This window comes from Neofelis nebulosa, chromosome 14 (genome assembly GCF_028018385.1).
Source record: "Neofelis nebulosa isolate mNeoNeb1 chromosome 14, mNeoNeb1.pri, whole genome shotgun sequence".
Lineage (NCBI taxonomy): Eukaryota > Metazoa > Chordata > Mammalia > Carnivora > Felidae > Neofelis > Neofelis nebulosa.
The window spans coordinates 50827072-50844332 of NC_080795.1; the positions used below are offsets into that span (position 1 = coordinate 50827072).

At 36.2% G+C, this 17261-nt stretch overlaps 1 protein-coding gene across 2 annotated transcripts in view; it reads left to right on the forward strand.

The window, feature by feature from the left end:
- Positions 1-17261, forward strand: part of ZFPM2 (zinc finger protein, FOG family member 2) — a 471767-nt gene that overhangs the window by 97547 nt on the left and 356959 nt on the right. The window lies entirely within an intron of this gene.

Genomic DNA, 17261 nt, shown 5'->3' on the forward strand with positions numbered 1-17261 from the left:
ATGCACTGATAGAGTGCACGAAAAGTGTTCCAAGTGCTGATACAAAATTCAAGAGTCTGAAAATACAATGTAGAATTTTTTAAACACAAAATGCTATTTTGAGGGCTAAAAGAAGTAATTCCACTTTAATAAGTCATTTCGTATATTTAAAAAAAATACTTTCATGTTGATTGGCCAATTCTAATATATTTCATTTTTATCATGTATTCATTTAATCTTTCACAAGTGTTTATTGAATGTCAGTTGTTTGCAAGGCACTGAATTAGGCCCTGTAAAAGCATTGAATGGGCAGATAGTTCCAGCCCCAAGGTTCTGGCTCACTTCTTTTAAAAACTCGATGCTTTAGGGGCACCTGCCTGGCTCATTCAGGAGAACATGCGATTCTTGATCTCAGGTTGTGAGTATGAGCCCCACAGTGGGTTTAGACTTTACTTTAAAAATAAAAATAAAAATAAAAATAAAACTTGAGTGCTTTAGGTGTTTGACATTCTATAACTGAGGATGTTACTCTTTTAGATAGTGTCAAATAGGAAAAATACACAGTATTTTCCCAGTCTAGATATTCTTTTAACACATTAACATTATGCTGGAAGAAATACCTGAGACAATATGTGTCAGTTCATTTCCAAACTTGACTTGGAGTCAGGTGGCCTCACCAGTAACTGTGTCTTCATTGGGCATATGTATTCATTTGTCTCTGTTTGTCAAAAGTGCATTTAAGGTTTCTCATGATTCTTTTTTATTTTTTTCGAATTTAATTGTTTTGTCTTTGCAAGTGAGGTGGATCTTCTATCATCTCCTGCATCAGCACTCAGTTTCACAAATGGTTAGGTTGCTTCCTTGGTTTGGAACAGCTGATTTTGCCAGCTTTACTATGACAGTTTCTTAGAGGGCATGGATGAGTGTGTGTCTATCTCTATTTGTCTGTGTTTGTGCACGAACCATATTTATTTGGATGTGTGTATTTCTTAGGCAGAGAAGTTGTGAGAAAAAACTTTTTGTGTGTGTAAATCTGTTGATTAGATTTGATGGCCTAAAATTCAGAATGATGATACAGCTTCCAAAAAAACAAAACAAAAAACAAAAACATAACCTGCCGATACAGGTATCCTAGTGGCCACAGATATATTCGATACATATTGTTAAGGTTCCAGTATGACTTTCTCCTGGTGCTAGTGTGTTAGAAACAAAAGAAGTCAGCCAGTTCTTATCCCTGTGGTCAGTAGAACTTTGAAAACTATGGAAATGGAATTGCGGCATTAGCATCTGGCCACCCTGAAGTTTAGAAAATCTCCTCAATCTTTAACTCCCATAGGCCTCAAGGTGACTTTGAACCTGGTCCTTGTCTCCTACATTGGAGACTTTTGGTTGAAAATGAGAGTGATATGGACAGAGTAGTCCTTCTTCGGCAGTGTTGACTTAGTTCGGACCAAGTTAATATTTTGCTTAGCTCTTCTGGATGCTGGAACCATTTCTTGATCATAGTAGCCATGGCAATACATGTAAAAGCTGGCTGGAAATGAAGTTTTTAGATCTGTATTTGCAGACTTCTCATTTTCCCTCTTTGTCAGTTAATATATTCTCTTTTTAAATTTTTTTGAATTTTTTTTATTTGTTTTTGAGACAGAGGGAGACAGAGCATGAGCAGGGGAGGGGCAGAGACAGAGGGAGACACAGAATCCAAAGCAGGCTCCAGCCTCTGAGTGGTCAGCACAGAGCCCGACGCGGGTCTCTTGGTGAGATCATGACCTGAGCTGAAGTGAAAAGCTTAACCAACTGAGCCACCCAGGCGCCCCTGTGAGGGAATATATTCTTAAGTGCATCGTAGAGCACATGCCTTATGTTACAGTAAATAGAAGGAATCAATAGCGTGTGCCATTTACTCTTCTTGTAAGAAACAATGTGTGGATTCAGACCATTTTTGCCAACATAATTAATCCAGAGAAGCAGTAGTGATAGTTATTACTAGACTACATTTTGGGATGATGATTGATTAAGGGCTATGCCTGACAAAAGAATATAGAACTCCAAAATTTAAGTTGGTAGTATCTGGGGGGGGGGGGGGGGAAATATATATATATATATATATATATATATATATATATATAGCTAAATATATAATTAAAGTGAATTAATATAAAATTATACATATAATTAATGTATTACATAGTATAAATATAACTTTCGAATGTTTAGTTTGAAACTAGCAAGTAATGATGGGTGGAAAAAAGAATTGTCATTTTCACATAATATTTTTCAGGATAAATACTACTGTTACTATTGCAGATTGCTGTCATCTTATTTAATAGGGAAAAAATTTCATTATTTTACTCTCATAAAATGTGAGACCAGGAGATGTTCACTGAAGTCAGTAGGAACTGGCGGAAAAGAGAGACAGCTCTTTGACAGATATTGTATCCCCTTGAGGTCATGGTAGGGATTCCATCTGTTTTTCACTTAAGTTGATTAGCTACAATAGGAAGAGAAAAGTTTTTCTCTCTGGAAAATTAGAAACTAATCTTTCTGTAGAAATTCACATATTAGTCTCAATGACACACAATTACGTTTTTTTTTTTTTCCAATTGTAGGGAAGAAGATAGGTTTGGCATTAAAAGAGTATAAGTATTTCAATGGTTAATGATGCCACTGTCAGGATGAAGGAGTGTATAAGAACTGTTCACCTGAAGAAAAATGTTTCAGTGATGAAACATATTTTTGCATATAAAGTCACTTATAACAACTCAAAAATTGTGTATGTCTATCTATCTATCTATCTGAAAATAAATTGGGTTATTTGGATTATGTTATATTGGGTTATTATTTCTTCATCTAAAGATCTAGTAGCCATGATTAAAATCTAGCAATGACAGGGGCGCCTGGGTGGCGCAGTCAGTTAAGCGTCCGACTTCAGCCAGGTCACGATCTCGCGGTCCGTGAGTTCGAGCCCCGCGTCAGGCTCTGGGCTGATGGCCTGGAGCCTGTTTCCGATTCTGTGTCTCCCTCTCTCTCTGCCCCTCCCCCGTTCATGCTCTGTCTCTCTCTGTCCCAAAAATAAATAAAAAACGTTGAAAAAAAAAATTTTTTTTTAAAATAAAAAAAAAAATCTAGCAATGACATGGTTCCTTTACTGAGTTCCAGGGGTAACACTTTTGAACATCAGATGTTTTGTTTGCACTTAACAAAGGATAACAGTTTAAAAACTCTGATCACAAAAACATAGAATTTCTGAAGTGTTTGGGGCGCTTGGGTGGCTCAGCCAGTTAAGTGTCCAGCTCTTGGTTTTGGCTCAGATCATAAACTCAAAATTTGTGAGCCCAGGCCCGCTTGGAATTTTCTCTCTCTCCTTCTCTTTCTGTTCCTCTGCTGCTCTCTCTCTCTTAAAGTAAATAAATAAACTTAAAAAGAATATCTTGTTTCAAACAAGGTATTTGGGTAGTGAGTGGAGAGTACTGAGGACACACGTATAATTTCAGTATATCTTCATTCATATTTTAGCAACTGCGTTGTGTATAAAAGGAACCATATGCCATTGTAGTTTTCCTTTTTATTAAAAAATGGTAAAGAAAGCCCTCTTGGTACATCTGTGAAGACATAGCTTTTCATAAATAAAAGTTCCTACCTCCTTTTGAAATTAAGCTTCTGCATCACACAGGATATTTTCAGCGTTTCAAATGATTCTCTACTTACTGTTGTGGTATTTTCCTCAGTTCCATATGGATATTATCTATTTCCTTGTTGTCAAAGGGCAGGCTTTTTTACAAGTCTCAAAGCATTTATTAATATTATTGCTGGTCATTATAAAACATGTGATTAAATACGACCCAAATCACTCCCATAATGTGATATTCCACAGAAATGTCAAAATGTGGGTGAGAATTTTATGTCAATGTTTAGATGTGCAAAATTCTAAATCATGTGAATCTAAGCCTTAAATATTCACAATTAGAAGCGGGAAAGATCACCTTTAATAAACCCTTGTTAGAGTTGCAGGCCTAAAATTGGAAAGTCACAATAATGTTGAAGTTTCTTTGGTCACTTTTTACTTTGTATTAATTAGTTGCATGTTTCACATCTCTATTCTTCATCTTTTGAATGAGTGAAATGAACTGTTTATTGAAAGATGCTTTTCTTAAAGTTGCTTGCTCTCCTTAGATTTTAAAAATTTCAGCAAACTATAAAGCGATACTTAAAATTTGCATCCTCTTTTGTGCACTGAGTTGAGATCATTTGGCATCTTGCCTTACAGTATCTCCAAGAGGAAGGAAACAAGCAAGAATTATTTCCTTGAATTTACAGATGACGAAGACATCAAGGCTGGGTCCATAAGTGCTACACGTTTCCTGTGGTACTGGATTATATGCTTCAGTGATTTGTTTTCTGCCTTTCTTCTGGTTTATATAGTAAACATGGAAGTGCATCAATGCATGTTGAGAACTAAGCAAACTAATACAAATTGAAACATAGGTGGTCTGCAGAGCAACTGGGGGAGTTTTTAGTGTGTTACTGCTGGCAGGTGGGTACTCATATATTAGCAATTATTGGATAAACTCAGAGACAGTAAGTTTCCTGGTGGGGTTGATAGGGAGCCATTGTAAAACTGGGCTACTATTACTGATTATTTGCAGGAGGAGTTACTCACTGAAATACCCAAGTTTGTTAATGACTGAAATTAAACAAACATGTCTTGGGATATATTCCAAGAGAATGTCACAGGATATGTGAACAGGAAGAGAAGTGTCAGGTCAACATCACTGTAGGCTAGGAGAATCTACTATTATTCAAAAAGGAAAACTCCAAAGAAACTATATGTAGGTGAACTTTGAATTATTGATTATGTAGAAAAGGTAGTGAGGGTCCTTACCAAGTGTTTCCTGCTGATATCATCTCTAAACAAAGGCTGAAAAGGAAAATGATGCCATCAGACTTGATTTTGGAAGAGAGACAAATCTTTCTTTAAATAATAGGATCTGTGTTTGGAGAATAGTCAGAGAAATCACTAGGGGAAGTTCTTAACCTAGACAGACGAACTAATATTAGAGGTCTTCAAGTTTAAAGAAATTTGAAAATAGAAAAATGCAAAGCATATTAAAGAAAACAGAAGAAAACCTGAGTTACTGAGACTTGGATTTAACTCTAGCCCCAGAAGTAATTAATACCAAACCAAAAGCAAACATAAACAGATATTTAATCAGGTTGGCAGAAGCAGTTCAATAGATAAATTCAATACAACTCAACCCATTTTTAAGCATCTGGTGTGTACCAGACCCACTTCTCGGGTGCTGTGGATACAGCCGTAGACAAAAGCCAGTCTTATTTTCAGGAAGAGACAGACAATAAATAAGCAGACTCACATTGTAAAATGTGATGGGTGATGTTGAGCACTAGAAAGCAAAACAGGTAAAGGTAATAGAATGGTGCGTGGGTGTGTGTGGGTGTGTGTGTGCGCGCGCGCGCGTTCACGTGCACATGCGCACGCACGCACGCAAGACAGAGATTTTGCAAGAATGATGGGAGAGCGAACTTTGAGCAGCGACCTAAGGAAAGGGAATGAGCTTCCAGGTACTCCGTCCGGGTCGAATCTGCTGTACCTATGAGGTTAGTGTTGCAGGAAAACCAGAAGAGGACAGCAGAGAGCTGGGGAGTAGGAGAAGTGTAGTCCTACCTGTGGGACTTGCTCTAGGAATCTGTTGGATTCACAACCACTATGGAAAGCTTGAGAGAGCCACAGAGGAGAGCTGAGGTGTAACTGGGAGAAGAGGCATGGTCATGACAGGTTGGTACATACCTAGAAAAGAAAGGCCTACAAAAAGTAGAGGTTAAAGTAGGAAATGGAAACAGGCAATTTGGGGAAGCTGTCAGGGGATACAGATAACCCCAATCACAATCATCCCTTTAGCCAAGGGCTTGATGAGACTCCATCTGTAGCTCATTAATGTTGGTTCCGGAAGGGCAGTTTGGGGTGTTTGAGAATTATATGAGTCACTTTGCTCCCTTCCACAATGCGACATCCTTGTATCAGAAAGATAACGAGTAGAAGACGTGAGTATCTGAGTCGGTTTTATCATTGTGCTTAACTGTTTCTGCCGGTAGGTTGCCAGACTCATTGAAAGGTCCTCCCACATTCCCTTTAATTCTATCAGTTTATGTAGTTTCGTAGTTTAGTTTAAAAATTAAGAAATAACTGAGGAAAAGTACGATTTCTCTTTGGTAACAAATCCAAGCTTAGATTATTTGCATTAATCCCCCTTTCCCATGTTAAAGTAAAGCAACAAAAATGTTATCTAGATTCCTAATACCGAAAAGAAGAAAAAACCCCGCACCTTCATGCAGATTTGGTTGTGGGAGTAGTAACTACTTGTTTTTCATTTAATCCAGTGTCCAACATATATACTGACTGTGTCGTTTCCTATTTTCTTTTTATTTTGTTATTATTTTTTTCAATTCAGAAAGTCTGTTTACTTGTATTTCGTAAACCCTTCTCAATTGGGTTGCTTTCTTTCCTACTCACTTTTGCCTTTAATGACATGTTTTTGCCTCCTCTGATGCTTGGGCAACTCGAATCAGAATTTGCAAAAGGCGGCTCTTCCATAATCACTTTGAGTTCAATAAAGAAGGAGATCTTACAGGCAACTTTGTTCCTTTTTTCTTAACGGGATTAAGAAGCTGAGCTTTTAAAATTCTTGCATATAACATTGACATTTCCAGGGTGTGTTTGGACCAGGGAGTTCAAAGAGAAGGAATAAAAAAGAAAAGCCAATATGACTTTGTTTTTTACCTTGCTGGAGGAACTGTTTGTGCAAATCGCCTATAAGCTTATTGACCTGAATCTTTGACTCCTTGTTTTCTCTGGATTTGGCTGGAGTGGAGACACTGATGGAGCCCTGATAGAGCTGATTGAACAGCCCCCAGCTTTGCTTGGCACGGACCTCCCTTTTTCCTTCTGCACCACCTCCCCCTCCCTCCACATGACATTATTGTTCCTTGGCAAACCTGGATCTGTTTTCCTGGATCCAGTACTTCTTTTTTTTAACATTTATTTTAAAATCTGTACCATTTTCTTATGAAAGTCATGTAACAATGCAAAATGGAGAGCATTTTTTTTAGAATAGAGACATAGAGGCTGTATTTATGTCCTTGCTTGTATTTTTATCTCATGAGACTGGAAGAAAAAAATAATACCTATCACTCTTTTGTGGCCATGTCAAAATCTCCAAAACAGTTTTTGTTTGCAATCTGAAAGATATTTTCTAAAACTACAGTTGTTGGAAAAAATGAGAGAGCATTAGAAGGCAGTTTGTTCTTACAGGGAGTCAGCATTTTCTTGGTTTTGATGGACCAGAGGGTGTACAGATTTTGCCCACGACTTAGTGTTTTATATGTAAGAGTCAGATCAAGCTTTGTCTACGTCATCTCTGATCCCAAATATATCATCATAATAATTTCAACAAAATCAAAATGATTGATTTTATGTGGTGTTGAAATGACTCATGATGATATCATTTATATGAATCATATATGATTATGTAGACCACTTTTTTGCATATGATCAACTCAATTTATTGTTTTGTCTGTAAGCTGACCACCAACAGATCTTCACTGTGCAATCTACAAAAGATATTTGTTAAGTATTTAAGACTTGATAAGATATATAATCACCAAATTCTCTTATAATTTATTAAATAATTTCATGTTGTAACAAAGTTTATTTCATTCTGCTTGTACCTGGCTACTTAAGATGCCAAGAGATATTTGGCCAAATTTTAGTTATATTCTTATTTTACATCAGCATTGTTGTTGATAATAAAAATGGAAAATTACTTACAAAATCATATTTTGCCATTTAGAGGAATCGCCTTTTGGTTTTATGTGTAAGGTTTTTGTAAGTGAAAGAACATTTTTTGACCTGCAAAATTTACTATAGTTGGTTGTTTTCCCTAAAATGTTGCAAGTCACAGGAAGAGTAAGAATTTATTTAACCTCCTGGTACTATATATGTTATATATATGTAGTATTTCCAGATGTGTGTGTGTGTATATATACACACACATATGTATATACATATATATATACACATATGTATATACACACACACACATATATATGTATATATATATGTGTATATATATATATATATATATATATATATATATACACACACACATCTGGTATTAATAAACATCTATGTTGTTTGATTTTTTTCACTTTTAATCTGGATACTGAATTAATCATTAATTTTAGCTGAGTACTGTAAAGGAGAACTACCTATTTATAAGCCCTTTTATTGTTACATTTTCTCAGTGATATTTGGATGAATAAAGAGCCCATGTTCCTTGAAGGAAGTAGTTTTGATCAAGTTGTAATTGTATAAATAGCCATTTTTAATTAATATATATATATATATATACACACATAACAATTCATGCAGGTGTACATTAATATTTGCCAGTCATTTACATGTACTAACTCTTAATTTATTTTTCTATTTATGGAAAATTTACGTTACGAACATAGCATTAGCATTAGAGAACCCTGGGAAGCTAATTTATTGTAATCATATGGAGTTAACGTCTTCTACAACCTTGAATCTGACAGTTGGTCACATGATCTTAGATAAAATGTTATCATTTTAGAGAAACTGATCTGTTAGGAGTTGCATCTCTTCTACTTTTTATCCTTAAACAGCATAAATGATTTGAGAAAATGTCCTTTGTTCTGCACTAACGTATTTCAGGTTTATACCAAATAAGACTTCCAAAGCTCTGTGTCTTTTAATACAAAATTTGTATTTCCTTGTGAGTACATAAAATTTCTCACAATGTTTTGATTATTACTTAAGAAGCAACAGGAAGTATTAAATAGCTTGCCCCTCTACTACCTGGTGGGATAATCTTTATCTCTGGTAGGCCTAAATGTAGAAGGTGTAAAAGGAAATGAAAGCTGTGGTAGGATGAATTTAATTACAGTAATAAAGTCAGTCATTTTTTTGTTGTTCTTAAAAGGTCAAGTAAAAATAACTGAATGTGTTACAGCAATGGAGTAAATACTGATAACGAATGCAGATTGCTGTTTCAGCTTCTTTTTTGTAGTTCAATGAGATTCCAGAGATTGGCATTGAGACTATGTACCAATTATAATAATTATAATAATGGTAATAACAACTTTCATTTGCTGACTGCTCCTGAAAGTCAGACGTCTTGCTGTACGTGAATCATCTCTAATCAACTTACTGTCCTGCAGGGTAGATGCTATTTTCCCCTGTGACTTTCAGAGGGTCAGTAACTTGGTCAAAGTCACAAAACTACTAAAGGTTAATACAAAATGAAAACTAAGGTGATTATACTTATGAAAATAGAGAACTGATTTTGTTTTCTGGTGCCCATCAGTATAATTCTTGTAGAAGAACAGGAACCCATCTGACGAAGCCTGGGCATATGAAGTATAAAGCTAACTTTTCCAAGGTATTTTTAATGTGGCATTCTCTAATTAAACACGTATCAAGCCTGATGTGTCAGTCAAGAATAAGGGGATATATTAAGAAAAAGAAATAAAAAAGAAAGGTTCAAGGAATGAGAGGCGTGCTTAAAATATTTAGAGCCTCCTCTGTTACATCTTTCAAGACTCTGTATCAACATAAACTAGCTTAGCAGTGAGTGGAGTTGGCATTTTGACATAATGAGAGGGCTATGTTGAATGCTCTTTAGACTCATTATACTAACTGGATGGTTATGTCACCCGCGTTGGGTGGCATAAAATAAGCCACGGTTTCTCACTGCCCGTTTCTTGCGAAGTTGTTTTCAGGTAATTGAAATGAGTGGGGACAACCCAAAATGTGTGTACGTGGGCAGAAGCCAGTAACGAATGGCAAGAATGTTTACAAATCCATCAAAAACTATTTGGATCGGAATTTCAGCCCTGTAGAAATGTTTGCAAAGTGAACTCTTTAAAAAACAGCTTGACCTTAACACAAAATGAGACCAAATAAAAAGCGGAGAAAGGAAGGAAGGAAGAGGGGAAGAGGGCATTGTTTGCAGGGAAAGCTCTGGGCACCGTGGAAACTTTTCACTTTTCTGAAGGAAATGCAGTGCAGCGGATGGCACAAGTGGAAGTGAGATAAACATAGGAACTGGAAAAGTAAGCAGTACATTCTAACAGGTTCTGTATCAGAGATCTGGAGAAGCGGAAAGATTAGACAAGGAACTGTTCTGAAACTTGACAGTGGCTGTATCTTACCACGTCTTACGTATGTAGGAGATGGAGAGTGGAATTGCACAGACAGTAGGCTGTGATTATATTTTTCTGACAGTGAGAAAGGAAGGTCTCTTTAAGGATTATTTTTAAAGATAGTGATTTATCAAGGTAGAAATCTACAGATACATAAAACACTTGCCCCCCCCTACCTATTTAACAATAGGATTTGATATAATTTCTCTTGTTGCACAGCGTTAGCACAAGACCGTATATTTTTGATTCAGATAAGCTTTTTTTCAATGCGAATTGTGATCCAGTCTAAACAACACTGAGAACCTATATTACTTGTTTCTGGTTGTAGAAGCATTGATATGTGTGAGTGTTTGCACAGACCACACATGTACAGAGGCAAAGAATGTTCTCGTTTCTTAAACATACAGCCCTCTAGTAAGGAAAAGAAAACATGAATAAGTGAGACAAGGAATATCTAAAAGGAGTGGAAAAAATGTTAAGTTTGAGCTGATAAAGGAAGGAGTGTGTTCTTTCTCAAGCTTCCTTGTATTGTGCTATTTACCAGCACATACCTGCCTCATTTAATCCTTGGGTCTTGGGCGCCTCTATCCTGTCCTGGTGGCCGAATACCAAACGGAATGCTGAAATACAGGAACTCATAACAAGAAACATTTCTTCAAAAATACAGAGTGATACTGAAGGAAATGGACAAGGAAAATAGCCTGTATCCTAAGGAAAACCCAACTTAGAGAAGAATGATGTTTTCTCTTTAATATTGGCAGTTGTGCAGAAGAACCTCCGAAGCAGCCTTAAAAACTCTGATCACTAATAAAAGGAAGGAGTTTTGAAAATTTACATAAAATGTGAATCTTATCTTTACACTTAACATTGCCAGAGCAATATTAGATATATTAGTTTACCATTTTCGTGTATTTGGCAGTTGTTTAGCTACTTTTATATCAAATGATACGTCCAGGATAGTTCAGTGCAGCGCAGTGGAGCTTTAGAACTCCTCACTCGCATAGACTCCTTCCAAGGCCTTGCACCTAATTTTCTAATTATGGCTTTGTATTTCTCTTTTATGGAGGGCCTCCCAAACTGTGTAAGCTTTAGGCTTCAGAAAGCCTGAGTCAACCCCCATTAGTACCTTTGGTCAATATGAGTGAGCTCAGAGGAGATAGCAATGATCCAGCATGAAGTGTGGTTTCAAATTCATCATTTTTAGAAAACCTTGAGTAAGGTTCCCAAAATGTCTTGGTATTTAGATATCTGAATTCCAAATCTGTTATCATTATGGGATAAGTCACCCTGTGCCTAAAGAGACCACAGACACTCATGAAAGTGCTGTGTTAAAAATTAGAGCAGAAGGGGGAAAAATTCTCCCACGCTTCTAAAAATCTGGATGATGCTGTGGATACTATCTATGTTTTTCCTGCGTTATCACCAGCAGCCAAGGACCTCTTGCTGGCCCTGAGGGAGGAGGTGGTGTGGGGAGACCTTGTGGTAAAAAGAGTCTGAATGGGCATTGTGATAGCATACATGGGACTCTCTCTCCACTGGCGGTAGAAGCTAGATTTGGATCTGAGTTGGAATGAGGCTGATGTGACCTAGAATATTTTTTTTTCCTTTTTATTGCACAGATATGCAAACTTAATCAGGATTAGATTCAACTAGAAGGATAGGTTCCTGGAAGCTGCCACAAAACTCTCCTATTTCTATTCTCTTGTCCTGAACTTAGTCTTATGAGTGGTCCACCTCACTAAAAGGGAGGCTGGCAAATGTGGTCTTTATGATCAGGCGGCCACATGCCCAGCTCTAAATTCTGTTACTATGAAGGGTTTTCAGCTTATGCAAAGGGCATAGATTTTATATGCCTTTACTTGATTATTGGGTTAATGACTCAAAGCGTTATGCAGTCAGTTCACTCAATATGCATACTTTATCCAGTTTGATAAATATTTATTGAACATGTGCTATATCAGACATTGTGGGGCATGCTGTGGATACCATGTAAGTAAACACAGGGAAGCCTCTGGCTATTCTGGAATTTACATGATAGTGGGGAGGCAGGCATTACTAAAATAATCACATAAGTGGTACAGGGTGGTTTGACATAGTGAGGAAGGTCAGAGAAAGTATCCTTTAAGGATACGATACTTGAGCTGGCATCTAATGCTGAATAGGCATTAATTAGATAAAAAGAGGTAATAATGTTTCAGATAGATGGGACAGCATATGGTTGGCAAGAGCCTGATGAGCATGCAAAGAGGGTGATGGAGATTGTTGTGTGAGTTGACCCTGGAGAAATAGGTGTGGGCCAGAGAGATGACAATGACCCTAAGGTGAAGGATAGGAAATGACGAGAAGGAGCATAAATAGGAAGATAGATATCTTGAAAGCTGAAGCATTAAATGCAAATCCGAGCTTCCCATAAGCCATAGTAGAGAGAGAAAATGGGGGTAAGGTGTAATTTCAATTTATCTGCAGAAATAACTGTTATCCCCTAGTTTTGAGCTCTGAGAGTCATTTGTCATTAGGTATCTGAACTAGTGTTGGATAAAGGGCCTTCAGATACAGACTGAAGCTGTTGGTTGCTGTCCCAGAATATTCATTCTCCGCTGGCCTTTAGCACTTTGTATGTGTGGCTTGAATAAAGTCTGTTTGTAATTAGTAAATTATATTGTAGTAATGGAACACTATGGTAATGAGTAATTGCTTATGAATCATATTCTTAAATGGATTATGAGGCCTCTTTGGAAAAATCATTTTGTTAAAGAGGAAGGAATAAACAATAAGGTTCTATGGAAAGCAGTGTTCAGACATCATCTTAAACTGGCTTGGTCTTTCTGTGTAGATGGGGCTGGCTTGTTAAAGAGACCATTTCAGAGACTGTGGGATTTGGCTTTACTTTGTGTTGTTGTTGATGGTGATGATTTCCGAAAATGAATGCTGGGTTTGAATCTTGAAGACCGAAGCCAGCAGACTGAAGGGATGACGGTTTGTTGATAATACAACAACAGATCTGTAAAAGATAAATTACAGTTGAGAGTATCCTCACTTACAGATTATCAGGCATTACTTTCTTCTTTGGAGCAAGAAGTGCCTTAACTGTGTAGGATCCTCTTCTTTGTCTTTTTATTTAAAAAAAAAAATTTTAATGTTTATTTTTGAGAGACAGAGCATGAATGGGGGAGGAGCAGACAGAGAGGGAGACACAGAATCCGAAGCAGGCTCCAGGCTCTGAGCTGTCAGCACAGCCCGACATGGGGCTCGAACCCATGAACCGTGAGATCATGGCCTGAGCTGAAGTCGGACGCTTCAGCACCCACGTGCTCCTTTTCTGAATGGAATATAATAGTTCAGTGAGGGTTTTTTTGGGGGGCAGGGGTGGGGTAGGTAGGGAGAAAGGGAAGAGACAATGAGGAAAAATAGTTAAATACAAGCTTTGAGATACACATTTTAGAAAAATCTTTTTAAAGTAGGTTTTTTTTTTTTTATTCTCCCACACTTGGCTTATATATTGATTTTTTTCAAGTGTCCATAGAGAAAAGTAATAAGAAGCAGAAATTTTTGAATGATATACTGCTGAGAATTTGCCTTATTTTATCACATGTGGATATTTCCCTTATGCACCAGATCTTTAGTGAACTTAAACTTTGTGAAAAGCTCTTTTCACATGGGAGATGATATTCAAATGTGGGGTAAGTGTTTAAGACTGTAGAAATAATTTATAAATCACTGTCCTTTATTCCTGAGTTATTAACACTGTGACTTTTATGTAATATAGCTACCATAAACATCAGTATGTTGAATAATTCCCTCTTACTGGCTGTGATAGAATGCCACAAATTATGGTGGTTGCCTGTTAACTGTAGAGAGGAGCTTCTTCTCCAGGTAGCAGACTTAGCTCTGGACGGCTGTCACCACTGTCATCCACAATTGTCTGAAATCAAGAAATCCAGTGTCTGAAAATTCATAATCAGATAAATGTGGACTCTATTCTATTGACGTGTTTAATTGCTCATATTCTGGAATATGATAAAAGGTTATTGCCAAAACAGTGACATAGTAAGGAGATCGCATGCATTTTTAAAAATAACTGTCTACTGAATATAACTATCCAGAATATGGCAAAACCCTACATTTTCTTATACACTTACAGCACATCTAAGGGAGACTTAAGTCAGACACCATTATAGAGGTCCATAGAATAATGGACCTTTTCTTATCAAATGGTTGAAATGTTTAGGTATCTTCTTAGGTATTGGCAAAAAGGGATAATAATTGTACATTTTTATTTTTGTATCTGGCGACATAACCATATCTATAATTTTGACAATGCAGTGTTAATTTAACATGATGCTTTTGTTTGATGAATCTATAAACAAACAGTTGTTTTAAGCCCAACAATATCGTGAGGCTATTAGGCAAAGCAAACCAGAACTGAATCGTAAACTTAAATGTCCTCGCCCTTCAATACAAAGCTGTAGTTTTCTGTTTTTGACTGTTACAGTCCTTTAACCAAAGCTATCTTGTCTGATGATAAAACCATAAGTGTATGAAGCTCACACATTTTTCATCTCTTTTATGACCTTATCTTTCATGAGCGGCTTCTGTGAAGGTATCCTAACTATAGGAAGCACCTGGAAAACATATGTGATATCTATTCTCTGATAAGCAGTGTGAACAAGAAAGTAGATCTGTCACTTCTGAACTGTTCATTGTTAAAAAATACTTTGATGATTTAGCTGATTGCGAAATACATTATAGGGATGACTAACAGCTACAGTAACACTCTTAGTCAAGAAAGTTCAATAGTTTTATTGTACAAGAATTTCTATAAGAGGTTAATATTGATAGGAACTACATGGATTAAAGGAGCAGGGTTGAGGAGGGCTGTTTTCTTGTATGACTGCTGGCAGACACTGCTGCTATTTGTGCTGAAAAAGTGGCTTTCTCAGTATGTGGCAAATCTTTAATTTATACAGGCATGTCTAACTTTGGGTGAAAAGGTGTTTATGGTTTTGAAATTATTTTTTCCCAGCAAGGAAAGCTGCTGCTTTGACCACCTTGCCAACAATACCTAATATGGAATTTGAAGATTCTGTTTCATGTGTTCGAAAGACTATATTCTGGTGCAGTTCCCCGAGTCATTTGTGCTGTGTATTATATTGCTCAATAACACCTTCAATTTCCCCCTATAGGGCTCTCATTGATTCTGAAAACTAGACTAAGGAAAATGGAAGGGCCCACAAAATATGTATGATATCTTTTAAAAGAGCAACAAAAGAGTTTAATCTTGCAATGGAAAACCATTAACTCCATAGCCATAATTTTAGAAATATTATAGATTTTGTTACCGCTTGACATTTATTCTGTTTCATCTTTTTATGAATTGGTCTCTGGATATATATAGTGGTTATTCCATTAAATGTGTTTGTGCTTTGCTAAAAATACACTGAAATTTCTATTTAAAAGTATGTGAATAAAGAATTTAGCAAGTAAATGAATGGATGTCAAATGCATTCCTAGCTCTTTCTGCAATTCTCTTCCTAGCATCCTTTTCTGTCTTCTTGTCCTTTTCCTACCAACAAAGCTTTTGAAGCAGTATCTTAACAAACTTGTCATTATTATCTTGGCTATTAATTATTCATGCCATTTTTCATAAGCTACTTAGAGTACTGATTTCAAACATATAAGAATCAAAAATAGAAATAAATAAAAAACAATGGTCAATAAAGTCATTTCCATTCAAATCACAAAGAAGCTGGGGTTGGATTAGTATCAAAATAAAGTTCTGTGTATAAATTTTCCATGAGAATAAATATATTGAAAGGGAAAGAAGCAAGTCCCTATTGTGAAGGGAAAAAATAGTGTTTTCTTAAAAGTAATTCAGAGATTTCATATTTGATTAAATTGTTTTTTAATCATTTCATTTTTCATTAGTAAAAAGATTAAAAATGAATTAGATAGAAACATTACCATAAAAATGAGAGTTAGTTTCCTGAGATAAACTCGGAAGATGAAGGGTCTAAAAGTTGACAAATGTGACATATTTTAGTTATTAAATAGAAATAATGTGCTGAAGGCAATTAATTAGCAAATGTAATGATACTGCAGTAGGTTAGGGTAAAAAGAATGAAACCAAGATCTAATTTTATAACTCATCAGTGAGTAATGGTAATTGATTAAGCATCTATGTGTAGTTGATTTTACTGAGTTCCAAGTCCAACAGTATACCTTCAGAAAAATAATGCTTCTAAATATTATATCCATTAAATCTTTCATTTTAATATGTAAGCATAGTGAAGGAACAAGGCCTATTATATATGGAAAGGAGAAGCAGCTATCTTTGTTGCTTGATCATCAATAGAGATTCACTGTAATATCCTAATAGGTTTGGAGTATGGTCGCTGGAGTCAGAGTGACTTGGGGTCAATTCTTGGATGTTCCACTTGCTAGCACTATGCCTGGGCATCTTCTCACATATCTGCCTGTTGGCTTACTCTTCTGAAATACAGGGATAACATTGCATGGCAGGGCTGATGTGATGTTCACAAAACATTTAGTGCTGAGGGGTGGTCAAGAAATGTTAGCCATGTTTAGGTTTAATATAGAACCCAAGCGTGCAGACCTGTTCTCTGCCTTTATTCATCTTTATGTGCAGATACGGAGATGAATATAAATTTAATTCCAGCCCATTTTGTTTTCTGCACCCATGTGTGTCACTTCACATGACAGTCTTATGTTTTTGGTCATCTTTTCCTTTTTCGCATTTTTTTTCTTTAAGAAACATGATTAAATAACTGATCAAGGGCTTTAAACTATTCTCCTGTCCTGAGTTTATTTTTCTTAATGTGATATATATTACACATTTACCCAGTTTTAAAATAGCTTAAAACAGTTGCAAAATGTAATTTCTTTTGAGCTGTTAATTGTATACAATCAACTATCTTTACAGTGTTTCCTTAACTAAATACTCTGCAATATTTATTTTCAGTGGTTCTAATTATATGTGCTGCATAATGAAACAAATTAGAGCAAATTGTTCCATGAATCAG